At 38.9% G+C, this 15,055-nt stretch overlaps 1 long non-coding RNA gene across 1 annotated transcript in view; it reads right to left on the minus strand.

Moving 5' to 3' along the window:
- Positions 1–4,844: 4,844 nt before the first annotated feature.
- Positions 4,845–15,055, minus strand: part of LOC119507224 — a 42,035-nt gene continuing 31,824 nt past the window's right edge. Inside the window, exon 3 of the long non-coding RNA XR_005211172.1 lies at positions 4,845–4,931. This is a non-coding gene — a long non-coding RNA (uncharacterized LOC119507224). The remainder of the gene's footprint in view (positions 4,932–15,055) is intronic.

The following is a 15,055-nucleotide window of genomic DNA, read 5'->3' on the forward strand; positions in this document are numbered from 1 at the left end:
TCTCCTGTAAGAGTTCGTAAATAATCAAGTTTACAATGAAAAGGTTTTGTAAGCATTATCTTTTCCTATTACAAAAATTCCCTCATGCTTCTAAGGGAAGACCAATATCATTTGCAGACAAAGATTCTGGAACCAAAGTGGATTTATGCAAAGAGAATGGATGTGTTTTGGGATTTGGGAGAGAGGGCTCACCCTCTATCCACATATCCAAAATCTACCCCACTCCCTCTGCTTCAGTGACTAAAGTGTCAGTCTTATTTTATAGCACTATTCAAATATAATTGATGTCTGGAAGAGGCGGGGGTACTCACTAAGCTATTCAGGACACACCTGAGAGCCTACTGCACTTAGTAGATATGCAAGCTCTTGGCGAGCCCTTGGTCTAATAGAAATGAGAGACAAGTGGCAGAGAATTAAAATCCATCTTAAAGTATTACAGTTGAGGTGAGTGCTGAGTGCTGTGGAAACGCAGAAGAAGGGGTTAATATTGCCTGAAATAATTGGGAGAAGCTTCATAGAGATGATATCCGAGCTTGAAGAATGGACAGGCATTTGTCAAGAAGAAAAGAAAAATCAAATTCAGGCAATTTTGAGGGGGCAACATGAGCACAGATGTAAGACTGAATTGTGTTTGAAGGCTGGCCAGATGCCTGATCCTGTGCAAAGTGCCAATCAAATAGGCTTGGTACACATTATCTACTGCTGTTATTACAAAGGAGGCATAGTTTCACTGTTTTATATGTGAGAAAACAGAGGTCCCAAGAGGTTAAATAGCCCGCCCAATGTTGGGATTCAAACACAGATCTACCTGCTCCCAGCTCTGTGTACTTGCTTTGACCCCACACATTCCATCACTGCCCTTTTCCACAGCCGTGAGGGAGCACCATCTTTTGGAGAGTGGCAAGGTCTTTGTGGCATGAGAGGGAAGGCGGAAAGGCAGGTTGTGGTCAGATTGTCAAGAGCCTTGAATGCTGTAAAAAGTTTGGACTTTATCCTATATCCAGTGGGCAATGAGAAGCCAGCCAGCAGAGGTTAAGGTGTGTGTTGGGTGTATATGTGTGTGTGTGTGTGTGAGAGAGAGAGAGAGAGAGAGAGGGATTGAGAGAGACAGAGAGTCAGAAGAGGGGTGAGAGGGAGAGAGAGAGAGGAAGAGTTATGTTTTGCAGTTCTAGAAGGACAGCTCTGGCGACAGTGTGGCAGAAGAAGTGCAGAGGAGGGGAGGGAAGGGGTTGGGTGGGATGGGAAAGGCAACCCTTCTGGCCAAATATCACATAGGCCTGAATTTAGGCCTCCGTTAGTAGTGGTATAAGTTATAGTGTTACGGACATTTGGGCCGCTTTGTGTTTAAGAGCATATAGACTCTGTATATAAACAGGCCTGTGACTTACTAGCTGTGGGGCCTTAGGCAAATTATTTAACCTTCCTTCTCGTAGTCGCAATGAGAGGTTCAGTTTCCTCACCTATAAAAAGAAGATAATAGAGTACCATCCCTTTAAGGCTATTGCAAAGATTAAATGAATTAATCATCCATGTAAAGCATTTGTCCAGTGTTTGGATCTTAGTGACTTACTAATTATTGATAATTATTAGTTGTTGAACCTCTCCAAGAAAAGAATTTATTTTCTTTGTCAGACTATTTTGTGAGCTTCCCATGAAGACTCTGAGGAAATGGGGCATTGAGCTTTTCATTCACTGGTGTGTGCACTGCGGTGGCAGGTGGTGTGGACAGTAGAGGAGAGAAAACAAGGTTGGGAGCTAGTGCATTCTCCCAGAATGAGAGCTGGGCCTGGAGGCTGCAGAGTGACGCCCAGAGAGTGGGGGGAAGAGGATGTGAGTGAAGGCTGAGGGCAAGCAGTGCTTCCCAGGGTGGCACTTCAAGATGATTTCACATAGTGCATGGATAAACATGTGCATTTTAATAGTTTAATGTTTATTTTAATTAATGCAATAATTAATTCTGCCTTTTCCTCCATTCACTGTGATGTTATAAAGTGGTTCCCTATTTAAAAACAAATATTAAAAAATATTTGATATGCAATATGTGGATATAGGAAAAATTGTGAACATGGTACTTGAGTATCTGGATTTGGGTACGTGTGGCACTCAAGGATGTGGCCTTCTCTAGGGCAGGGATGTTGTCTGATGCATGCCTCTGACCCTGGGTTGTAGCATGTTGCTTTGCATAATGGATGCATGACAGGCGTTCCTTTCATCAGGCCACATGCCCTGCTAGAGCTTGCTGAGTTTTAGCATCAAGCCTGGTGTTACTATCATCTTAGAGATAGTTTCTTGCTCTCTCTGCCCCTCAGTAAGGCAATTTCCACTAGCAATATGGATTCTGAACTCTTGGTGCTTAATGTGTGCTTGCTGAATTTACAATGAGTGTGTGAAGGAGGCCGGCATGCTCTGTTGAGTCCACAGCAGGGATCATAATAAAAAAATTAGGGGCATGGGCTCAGTTCCAGTCAGACCTGGGTTCAAGTTCCTATTCTCCCTGTTAATAGCCACCTAATCTTGGCTAATTCACTTAACCACTTGAAGACTCAGCTTCTTCATCTGTAGATTAAGGATCAGATAATAGTACTGAACTCATTGGGCTGTTACAAACATCAGATAATATACATAACGGAAAGGCTAGTGAGAAGTATTTAAAATATTAGTTATTATCATATTATTATCATGCTTAATATCGTGCTAACTATGATTATGGGAAGTTTGTTATTTTTAATAAGCACAGCGCAGAAATTATGCCTGCTTTGGGAGATAGTACATGGTTCATCTATTGCATAGTATGGGGCCTGGCATATAAACATTTGATGAATAAATGAACAAATGAATAAACCTTGAAAAAGGAAGTGGAGTGGGCACCCCCTCCTTGAATTTTCTGCTAAAGCAGATTCTGGGCAATTTGAAGACATTCTGGCATACATGGTTTAATGAGATTTATAGGCAAAATAGCTTGCATTTACTAAGACAAAAGTAAATGGTACCCTTCCTTTTAAAGGGTGGTAGGCTGTCAACATGCACACCAGCCAATATCACCTTTGCTTTTTTCATTCTCAGAGGTATCTCAGGTGAAATCAGGATAGGAATGAGGCACCTCATTAGGAGAAAACACTCAGGGCAATATAGGATCTGGTAGTTATTGCATAGCTCACACGGTGTTATAACTCCAGAATCTGAGAGGCTGAATTATTTTACTCACCTGAGAAATGCAATAATTCCATCTAAACATGCAGCCTCAAGAATAACACTGCTCAAAAGATAGGAAGTACAATTCATGAATTTAAAAAGTGGAGATGATGCACCAGCCTGTGGATTTGCTGTCATCAAAGTGGACTCCGTACCTGTCACAGCTTCCATAGTGTCCAAGACTTTCCAGTGCCAGTGGTTCCTAATTAAGTAACAAGATAGGTTATGGTGTGTGTTGCTCAGTTTTAATCCACCTCAAGATGGTGGTGACAGGCCTGAAGCTGAAGACGCAGTGCCAATACAGAATCAATGCTGCTCAATTTCCCTAGTAAGGGCCTAATATGTTGATTTTCAGAAAACCTGCTGCTCTGAAAAGAGTTAAGTAATGAAGCTCAAAAGACCTGAGCTGGAGCTGAAGGCAGAGAATTTGGGGTATCTTTGCCACATAATTGATTTTCCAAGTTTTTTTTAAATAATATTATTGAGATCTGAGGTCCTGCTGAAATAACTTAGGTTTTGAAGGTCACATCAGTCCTTTGCCTAAAACCCTTTAACTGTTCCCCTTTGACTTCAGAACATTGTTCAAGCTTCTTGAGATGGCTTCATGGTCTTCTTTTCCTCTCTCCACCCTCATTTCTTACTGCTCCTCCTCTCATGCCTTGTGATCTAACTGCTCTGGCCTGCTTCGAATTATCTGGAAAGGCCATGTGCTTGGCTCCCATGGCTTTGCATTTGCTATTAGCTCTTCCACTGCTCTTCACCTGGCTAACCAAGCCGAGCCTCCAGGAGGACTACGCCAATCTTACAGGGTAGGATTAGGGTCCCCTCTTTGGTGCTCTTAAACCATCCTGCCCATATCCACCTTACATGAAACTCATAAAATATCCCATTACAGGGGACTTATAAAGTCAAACAACAATAAAATGCATCGTTGTTGCCTTGTTATTTGTATCCCCCACTACGAAAAGGACTCTGGCTTGTACAATGTTTGTGTCCCCAGCTTGATAATATTTTCTGAAGCAGTTTACATGTGTGCAACTTCAAGAATTCAGGCTGAGTCCACAAAGCGAAGAGAAAGAAGGGTCTGTTCCGAGTGCCAGCATATGGTGCACAAAATGAAGCAAGTGCTCCAGTAGCAATAACAATAGCAACAGACTCCACAGGGCTTCTTGACTGTAGCTGAGCTTTAGAAAGTCTTCTTTTATCTTTTACTCCAATAAATCAGAAAATTACTAACTATGACTTTTTCTAGGTGCAGAGGGGGGATGGACCCTTTGTTGACTATAGGGACCCTGAAGGCTCCTAGGAGTGTACTTAGACGGCATTGTCTGGGAGCAGACAGGTCAGTGTGGCGCTTACCTGATAAAGAGACCCACATCACCAGTATAGGGAGATCTATGTTTGGGTCTCAGTGCTTTACTTGGATGGTCTCTAGCCAATCGTGACCTCATGCCCCTGTGGGGGAGTGGAGGTCAGCTGCCTGCAGCATTCTTCTCTTTGCTCTTTGGTTCCTTTCCTGTCCTCAGCGTCATCCCCACTTCCATAATACTCACCCCCGTCTTCCATTCTTTTCTTCCTTTATATCTGTTGCTCTTCAGTCATTAGGTTGCCCTGCACACACAAGTTGGCCACCCCTGCTGAGGAGGAACACACAAGCTTCAGATGCCACGGCCGTCTCGTCCTGTGATGTACATGCCCTTGGCTGCTGTTCTGCACGTTTGGTTGAAACGCTTTATACCCTGGACAAGATAGAAATAGAAAGGGGAAAAGCCATGCTTGGACCAGCACTTGCAGTGTTCTGATATCTTGTTGCAGTTTAAAAATTTGCATGATGGTTGTTAATGTCTTCATCTTGATGACTGGGGAGTTGAATGAATATTTGTGAGTCAGCACAAGTTTATAAAGTTTGTATTTATAAAATATTTCACCAATGAATACTGATTTTTTTCTTTATCTGATAGATGCCCTCAGTTCTGTGTGTTATTTTGCATTAAACTCTACCTGTACTGATGAAAATGCTCTTGAGGAAGGAGTACTGGGACATGTCTCTTTTAGAGGTACACAGTAATTCCAGGAACAGAGCTTTGGAGGCTTAGGGAGTTTGCTGGGTGGTAGCCTTCTCAGTCAGTGCCTGATGCTTAAGTGGAGAAAAGGTACAGACTGCTTGGCATGATGTAAAAGGCCTCTTCTCCAGCCTCACTGGCAAATGTCCCCTCCTTTAACTCCCTTACTTATCCATTAAGTCTCAGCTAAAGCATTGCCTCCCCAGGTGCTTGCCTCTACACTCCCATAGGATACTATCTCCATTCTAGCACTGAGAACACTGTATTGTAATTCTGTATTCAATCTTCTGTCTTATGCACTGGATTGTGAACTCTCGAGAGAGAAAGAGCTGTATCTTATTTATCTTTGAATCCTCAGACACCAGCATAGTCTAGCGTAGTCCCTGTTTCAAGGTTAGCACTGACTGAATGTATGTTTAAAAGATTAATGAAAAGGGAAATAACATTATTTTTAATCCAACAATAGATTGGCATATATTAAGGCTTAATCACACTTTGGACGTTTAATCATCAAATATTTATATATTAAATTCCAAGTTTAATTATAAAATTAAAAGAATTATAAAAGCATTTGTAAAATAGAGAAATCACCCATATTCTCCTTTTTTCTTCTTCTTTAGTGCATTTTTAAATACTCTCCCAGATAAATTTTAGAATTGTGTTGTCAAATTTGCTCTCTAAAAATTCCCACTGGGACTGGAACTGCATTAAACCTATAATATATTTGGGAAGAACTATCATGTTTACAGTATTTTGTCTTCCCTTTAGACATGTACTTGCTCCTGGCAGATATCAAATCTCTTTCAGTCTCCTAAAATGTTTGGAAGTTTTCTTAACCAAGATTATTTCAAACTTTTTTTTTTTTTTAATTTTTTAGTCACTAAATACATAACTTCTGATTAAATATATCCATGGCCTCAAATGTTCTGAGCACTACTGTCCCTGCTAATCCAGCTATCAAATGACAACGTCTTGATCTTCTCCTCCTTCTCCCCAATCCTTGTGGCGATACTAGGACTCCAGAGGACAATGGGAATGCTGAGGGAATCCACACTTTGTTGGTCTCCTGTCCCCTCCTCATGACTATTTTATATAAGTTGGAGATCAGTATCACTTCATGAGACTCTTTTACCTGGCTTCTGTCATGTTTTCCTAGAGGGTTGGGATGGTGTCTGCAATGGGAGGGTCTCATGGGATAAAGAAGGATCCCCCTCTCTTATATCCAAGGATAGGAAACAATTATGGATAAAGAGAGAGAAGAAATTGATGCTTTGGTGGCTTAGTTTAGTGTTTTTCTACCTAAAGCGTTCTATGGTGCATAGATGTGATTTTTTTCTTAAAGGATTCACTCAAAAAAAAAAAAACAAAAAACCAGATTCAGTTTCTCAAGTAAGTGCAGTGGCATTGTTGTCAAATCTCACTTTCTTAAAGCTCTTAAGAGGTTACGGCTCGGGCATGCTTTTCTGATGAAGCTTCAGAGCTCAGCCTAACTTGCCAACCTGCAGAACCATGAACAGATAAATGGTTGTAGAGTCTTAAGTCATTTGAATTTGGGGGGTTGTTTGTTATGCAGCAATAGCTAACTGGTACACTATCCTTATTTTCAAACACCTGCCATAGTCTATGAGATGATAAATAAGGCAGTATTTGGAAAATAGTAGTCATTTAATAAATGTTTGTTAAACAAATAATTGAACAAAGGAATGAATGAAACAAACAGTATAATCTGTGCTGGGGATTGAATCATGTCCCCCACAAAGGGTGTGTTCAAGTCCCCCACAAAAGGTGTGTTCAAGTCCCAGCCCCTGGTCCTGTGGGTGTGAACCCATTTGTAAACAGGACCTTTAAAGATGTGATTAGTTAAGGGGTGCCCAAACTGAATGAGGGTGGACTAAGCTTAACCCAATATGGCTGATATCCTTATAAACAAAGAAAATTAAACACATTAAGGGAAGCCACGGGAGAAACACAAACTGGAAATCAACAGAACCCAGAGGAGAAAGGAGAAGACATTGCCATGTGCATTACCATGTGACAGAAAAGCCAAGGAACCCCAAGTTTACTGGACAGCCAGAAGGTACCAACCTGGGGCAAGCAAGCCTTTCAGTCTCTGAAACTGTGATACAATTAATTCCTGTTGTTAAGCCAACCCATTGTATGGTATTTGTTTTAGCATCTGAGAGACTAAAACGATCTGTACCTTGTTTCTTAGTCAATTTCCAGGCTAAAATATGTCCATCTTGGTTCTTTAAATGTTGTGTTCTCCTCTTCTCTCCTATCACTTGGTAGAGCCCTCTCTGGTAGTAGCAATTGTATTGAATTCCAGTTATGAATGTATTTCATTAGACTGTGAACACTTGGAGGCCAGGACTGTTTACTAGTCATCACTGTATCCTTAGTGCTTGTTTACTCAGTACTCGTGAAATCTTGACTCTTTGGGATTTTAAAAGTGTATCTGAAGTTTTGTCCTTTCGAAATTGGATGGCTGCCCTATAGGTTGCGGTGATTTTAACCCTGGCTTAAAATGAAAATAATCTAAAGGACGTTTAAAAACATCGGTGCCTCGCCAATGTTCATAGCAGCATTATTCACAATTGCCAAGAGATGGAAACAACCCAAATGTCCTTCAACAGATGAGTGGATAAATAAAATGTGGTATATACACACGATGGAATACTACGCGGCAGTAAGAAGGAACGATCTGGTGAAACATATGACAACATGGATGAACCTTGAAGACATAATGCTGAGCGAAATAAGCCAGGCACAAAAAGAGAAATATTATATGCTACCACTAATGTGAACTTTGAAAAATGTAAAAGAAATGGTTTATAATGTAGAATGTAGGGGAACTAGCAGTAGAGAGCAATTAAGGAAGGGGGAACAATAATCCAAGAAGAACAGATAAGCTAAAAAAAAAAAAAAAACATCGGTGCCTAATTTTACTTCAAGCCAGTTAATTCAAAATCTTTGGGAGGACAATGGCAGTGTGCAGTCAGGGCTGTGAACCTCTAGGTTCTGATATCCTTAAAGTTTATTAAGAAATGATCCTCACCAGCAAGGAGAAAGACTTATGGTGAAGTAATTTGGAATCACTAAGTATTCTAATCTGCAAAGTTAAAACATGAGTGATAATTAAAGGGCCAAATGTTTTGCTATAGTAAGACTGCATGAATCTGTATAAAGGCATAGAACAATTCATAACAAAATCAGGTTCTTTATTATTTAACATAAATTTGTTTATATTTTAATTTTTCATCAGTTAAAGCTATAAAATGTTTCTAACAGTTTTTAAATTTTTGACAAATCGCCATTATCGACTTTCCATATTATTTTGTCAAGAATTTTAAGATAAATTTCAGTGTTTATTCCTCAGCATTCATTCTGTACATTTAAAAATACTTATTTTAAAGACTTTTTGTTCAGCAGTAGTCAATTTAGAACAAACCACTCAGGATTGCCTCTCATCAATATTTATGTATTTGAGGTTTCAATTTGACAATATTAAGCTCTGTGTTCTTATTTCTTAAACAATCAAAACATTTGTAGATTGATTTTAAGGCATTTATTTTTTTCCATTTGAATACACTATGATTAAAAGTTCACAGCCTTGGTTACATCATGTAATTTGAAAAATAACCAACAATGTCCCCAGTGATTAAATATTCAAGTTTGCAATTATTTTGTAACTTTTGTTCTGCTCTTCGCTCACTCTAAAAATTATCATAAAATTTTGAAAGATGTCCGCAGTGTAGAATATGTCCATAAAATATTAAATATTCAATTTTCCTCTATCATGGCTTGAAAAATTCATAATTACATGATGATCCACATAATAACTCATTCTGAAAAGTCATATATGGCACTCCCTCTGTGACTGAGTTAATAATTTACTGCTGTGTGGGATTTTCACTCTGCACTGTTAGTCTTGGGAGCATTTATTAAGCAAATGTTCATTTGCAAAGATCAGGATGTGAATGAAGAGGGTAAGAATTTAATGAGGAGTGACAGACAGGTGAACTGATTCCATATAGAACTTTAGCACAAGGGAAAGCAGAGAGCTTTATCTTGCGTAGCCTCGATAGACACCTGAAATGAAATATAGAATACAGGGGGCATGAGGAAAAAAATGATGCTTTCCTGCAGGAGCCAGTGGAGGGATAAATCAAGGGAAGTGAGGAATACAATTCAGGCCATTTGAAAAGATGCCACTGCATGTGACGTGACGCTTTGAGCTTACGAAGCAGAGGGGATGCCAACTTGTTATATTAAAGTCACCAAATGCTTCCAAAGAGAATCTTTCATTTCTTTGTTTTCTGTTGTTATATATATATATATATATTTTGTATTCCAAACTTACATTGTCAACAGCTTGAATAAGAAAGCATGCAAATGATTGATAAGCAGAAAAACAAAGACATTTCCACAGGACTGATTGTTTTAGGGCTCAAGATTGCTTATAGAGACTTCTGTGAAAACCATGTTACTTTTTAAATGCAGGTCTAAAATTAGTATGTAACACCCAGAAATAAACCTTAGAAATGAATAATCCATTATCTATTATTTGGGTCAGTTATAGAGATACAAATAATGTGAATGAGGCAAGCAGCTTGTGTTTGATTTATTGGATAATTGTATTACATAGATAATTGTGACTTCACCTTTCCATGTTGCCTTGGGCTGATTTTGATCTATTCATATCAGCCATGAGCCACCAGGAGAAGTCACCGGACAGGACTAAGAAGGGAAACTGACTAATTACCTTATTACTGTTATCATTATTAAGTCTAGATTTGTTTTTCATTTGACAACCTCAATGTATTTTCCAGTGCTAGATTTTTATTTAAAAGGCCCAATATTTTTTATAGTTCAAAGCACATTCTAATCTAAATGTTTCGCATATATTATCAAATTACTTAGATTAGACAGTGAAAGTATTAAAAATCCCAGTTTGGAGATAAAGGAACTTAGGCACCGGAAGTCATGCTTCTCTGAGGGATACAGATTTTTTTTGGAAACAACAGTTTGAACTGAGATTTTCTAATCACAAATTATATGTTCTTTTCCCTATTCCATATATTCTTCTCTTAGTTATTCCATATCATTAGTGGACAGGCTCCATCACTGGTGATTATGAAAGAAGCTTTATCTGCATTCTCCATGTCCTCTCTTAAATGAGCTAGTGCATGTAATGAGCTAGGCCATACATGTTACCCACCACACCATCATCATCACTAAGATTTCCTCCTTAATCTCAAGTACTTTCTCCATGCTTCTATTTCAAACTTACTTCTCCATGTTGGTTGACATCTTATCTACTTCTTGACAAGTTGTTTGAATGGGGATTCTTGTGTAGCCCAATTAGAAGATAAATAAATCGGAGCAAGTAGATTCTGGCTCAAGTCCTGGCTTTGCCATTGGCTGACTGCATGTGCCGGTTTGAATGTATTATGTCCCCCAGAAAAAGCCATATTCTTTGATGCAATCTTGTGGGGCAGACAGAATAGTGGGGATTAAGTTGGAACGTTTGAATTAGGTTATTTGCATGGAGATGCGCCCCACCCAACTGTGGATGATAACTGATGGGGTATTTCCATGGAGGAGTGGCCCCACCCATTCAGGGTGGGCCTTGATCAGTGGAGCCATATGAACGTGCTGGCTCAAGGAGATGGAACTCAGTGCAGCTGTGAGTGACGTTTTGAAGAGGAGGAAGCTTGCTAGATAGGAACGTCCTGGGAGAAAGCCATTTTGAAACCAGAACTTTGGAGCAGACGCCAGCCACGTGCCTTCCCAGCTAACAGAGGTTTTCCGGACGCCATTTGCCATCCTTCAGTGAAGGTACCTGATTACTGATGTGTTACCTTGGACACTTTATGGCCTTAAGACTGTAACTGTGTAGCCAAATAAACCTGCTTTTTATAAAAGCCAATCCATCTCTGGTATTTTGCATTCTGCAGCATTAGCAAATTAGAACATGGCCTTAGAAATGTCACAACAACTCTGATTTTGTGTCCACAACTGTGAAATCATACATAGTAGGTTAGAGGATCTTTTCAGAATTCTTATAGCTCTAAAATTCCATGATTAGAAAATGATGTTGGTGTTGCTAATTAGGTTAATAGGGACAATCTTCTTTTTTTTTGCCCCCAGCCCATTTTTTATTTTAGGGACATATATTCAATTCTTCATGTTCATCATTTTGTGTTAATTCTTTCTGTCCATATGAAGAATCTATGGACTGCTGAATTTGAGCATTAATTCTGAGGGTTTGCCAGAAATATTTTTGCTAAAATGTATCTTTGGAATTCCATTTTATTCAGTTTGACCAATAATAAATATCAGAGACTTCCCTCCTGCGATGTTCTCTGAGGCTTCAGATTTACATAAAGATTTGGGGTGAATTGCCAAGGTTATATGGCTTCAAATACCCAGGTACTGTGAAGAGGCCTGTCTTCAAAGTTCTCTTGCTGGAGATGTGAATGGAAGCTGCATGCCTGCCACTCAGTGAAGAGTCAATGAAATGTATGCATGTATGGTTTTTGAAGTGTAAAAAAAGTTCTGTTTTTAACATAGGCCCAGTTTTTTTAAGCCAGATTTTTCCTGTTTTACAAATAGAGAAAAACTATTTTTTCAGTAGTATACTTTACAGGTATTTAGACTGAAACAGGGGCCTGTGTTCCATTTTGAATATCCTGGAAGGATGAAATATATGGACTGCTCTATTCTAAATTTATTTTTTTAAAAGAAAAAAATTTAATCTTAATATTTATTGAGTCAAAATGGGTCTAGTCTTTTTCCCAAGGTCTGCCTTTTTCTTCCTTCTCATTCTCAGTCTTCACTTTCAAATAATTTAAAATCTAAATTCTAGTTTGAACTTGCTGAAACCCACATACATCAATGGTCAATTTACTTGTGTTTGCTGCAAGGAAGGCCTATCCTAAGAAAGACTCAATTTTAATGACTGATGAGACTAGAAAAGGATTTATAACCAAGTTCTTTGTATCATAATAAGCCAATTTCCTCATCAAAAATATTAGTTACCAAGGGCTACATGAGGTCACTTTCAAATGCCAGGGAGAAATACAGTACTCAGTGGTATAAACCCTAAGTGATTCCTCTGACTATAAATTTCAAGATGAAGCAAGGCAGAATTTTAATCATAACACTGAAAAAACTCAACCAGATTGTATCTCTACTACTGAATATTGGTTAAAACAATAATACAGGAACAATACATGCTGGAGAAACATTCTTCTGAGAAGTCAAATCCAAGGTCATCATTTGTAAGTGGTTATGTGTTCTTGCACAGCAGTGTCAAAACATGAGTATGTATACATAAAATATACATACCCACACATATATATGTCATTAAAAGTTGCCAACAATAAGATTTGTAACTGCAATGAAAATATTTTGTAGGCTTTGTAAACTGAAGGCTCCACTGAGTTGCTCAAGAATTATTTGGTTAAAGGGTAAATACACCTTGTACATCATAATGAAAGTCTTATAGGTAGGGATGGAGATTAACACTTCAGGCTGTCCACAGAATATTAATAAAATTCAATATATTTTCTAAAAGGTATAATTTATATTTTGTGGAAATGAGACCCTTTTCTAATAAAATTCTTCTGTCCTTCATTCTGTTCATATAATTTTGCTATAAATCATCCTGTAGGAATTTTTTCCCCTAAATATTCATCTCAGGGAGAACCTATTTAAATAAGCCCTCTTAGCAAGATCTTTTGGAATTAAAATTACACTATGAGCAATACTTCATCCAAATATGTTTCCTTCATAGAATTTTCTCATGCCTAAAATAATATTTTTGTTGAATTACAGTATGTTAGAATAGTTGATGTGAGGTGACTTTGACTGTAAAGAAACAGTGTATAAAAAAGATTGACAAATTAGCTTTAGCCTTTTTAATTGCACTGTCTCTGAGTCTGCACCATTGCAGCTCATTTCTTCTCCCCATCTACATATATAGTGAGAAAAACCTAAGGGCATTATTCTCAGCTTCACCACAAAGAAAGAATAAGAAAGAAGAAAAATTGCTGCTGGATATACTGGGTTTCCTTGGTTTCTGGTAAACCAGAACATTATGCTCATTCATTTTTGTTTGAAGCTAATTTTATTCCACTGTCTGTTAACCATTAGAAAAAATTCTTTCATTTTACTCCTGATATGTATATGGTAAGTAATTTGACTAGGATATGAGGTACAATATGGAGAATAGATAGACTATCAAGTATTCACACACACACATACACACACACACACTCACAATACAGATCTCCCACACAAGGCAGTTCCCTTGAAGGTTTATAGGAGGTTCCGTGGGTCAGGCAAACTGAGGCTGCAAAGCTCAGAGAAGGTTTCAGATGGTCTAATTAGCAAATCTCTTGCTTTGTAACTTACAAAGTGCTTGACAAATGAATATTCACTTGCTTTAATTTATCTCTTGCTTCCATCTGCCCTATGAGATAGGCAGAGCAAATTTTATCATCCTTATTTTACAAATGTAAAGTGAGATTTAGTCAGATTAAGTGAATTCCCAAGATTAAAAAGCTCATAAGTATTGTCTTCCAGGTCAGAGTTCAAGACGCTGGCTTGCTTCCTGTTAGATAATCTTTTTACCCTCCTGGACTCTCCCAGAGCCCATGGGTCATCGCAGCCGCGGCATGGACGGGAGGTGAAGGGTCCAGTTTCATGATATGCATTTACCGTCAGTTTGGCGCACATGTGGAAGCTGTAGTGTGCACCTCCACAAGTCCTCACAAACAAGAGGTGCCCCCTAAACCTGCGATGCAGAGCATGGGGCATCATGGGCTGCACAATAAATATATTTGGAAACAGAAATCACTGCCCTTTAAAACTAAGACTTCCAAAACCATTTAGTTCTCTAACGAAGACAATGGACTAAAGGCAGCTGGAACCTTTCAGTACAGTTTCCAAATGAGTACTGAGTGCCAATAATTCTAAGATTAATTACAATGATAAATTATACTGTAATATGAATTGGGTGATCATTATGAGTCAGACATGTTTTAAAGATGTTTATTCGCATGTATCAATTCAGTTAATCCTCACAACAAGGCTATTATTATTACTACTATTGATTACAGCTATGATTATCTTCCCCGCTTAAAATGTAAAGAAATTGAAGCACAGAGAGTTTAACTTGCTTGCCAAAGTCATATAACTGGGATGTGGTGTGGAAAGGATTTGGACTCAGCCAGACTTCATGGTATGCTCTGGTGCCTTGCTCTCTTAGGAGCTGTGCTAAATGATGAAGATACAAAGATAAATAAGGTCATCTCCCAATAGGTGCATAGGTTACGTGGGAGACAGATGTATGCAAAGTGCTGTTCTGTGTGAGGCACCACAAGAGAGGCAGTGGCAAAGTACAGAAAACCCAGACCACCGTTCCCCGGGACTCTCTGGGAGGTGTTTCCAGGGGCAGCAATGCTTCAGCTGAGTCAAGAGCGATGAGGGAGGCCTTGCCTGCCTTTAGCACCTGGGGAAGCAGATTCGCCACTGGGAATAGCACCTACGAAATGCAGAGGCAAGCAATCACACCATGGTATGTTCAGGAACTCTCAGTTTTGGGGTGACTGGAATACAGAATGCAAGGCAGTGTTGGGCAGAGACTGAAATTGAAGAAGTAGGTAGAGGCCAGGTCCTGAAGGGTTTTGTAAACCATGCACATAAGCTGGACTTTATTGTGGATGCCACAGTAGAGCCAAGGAAGGGTTTTATGTGGTAGAGTCATATGAGATTTGTGTTTTCAGAAGCAACTC

This window comes from Choloepus didactylus, chromosome 12 (assembly GCF_015220235.1).
Source record: "Choloepus didactylus isolate mChoDid1 chromosome 12, mChoDid1.pri, whole genome shotgun sequence".
NCBI classification, from domain to species: Eukaryota; Metazoa; Chordata; class Mammalia; order Pilosa; family Megalonychidae; genus Choloepus; species Choloepus didactylus.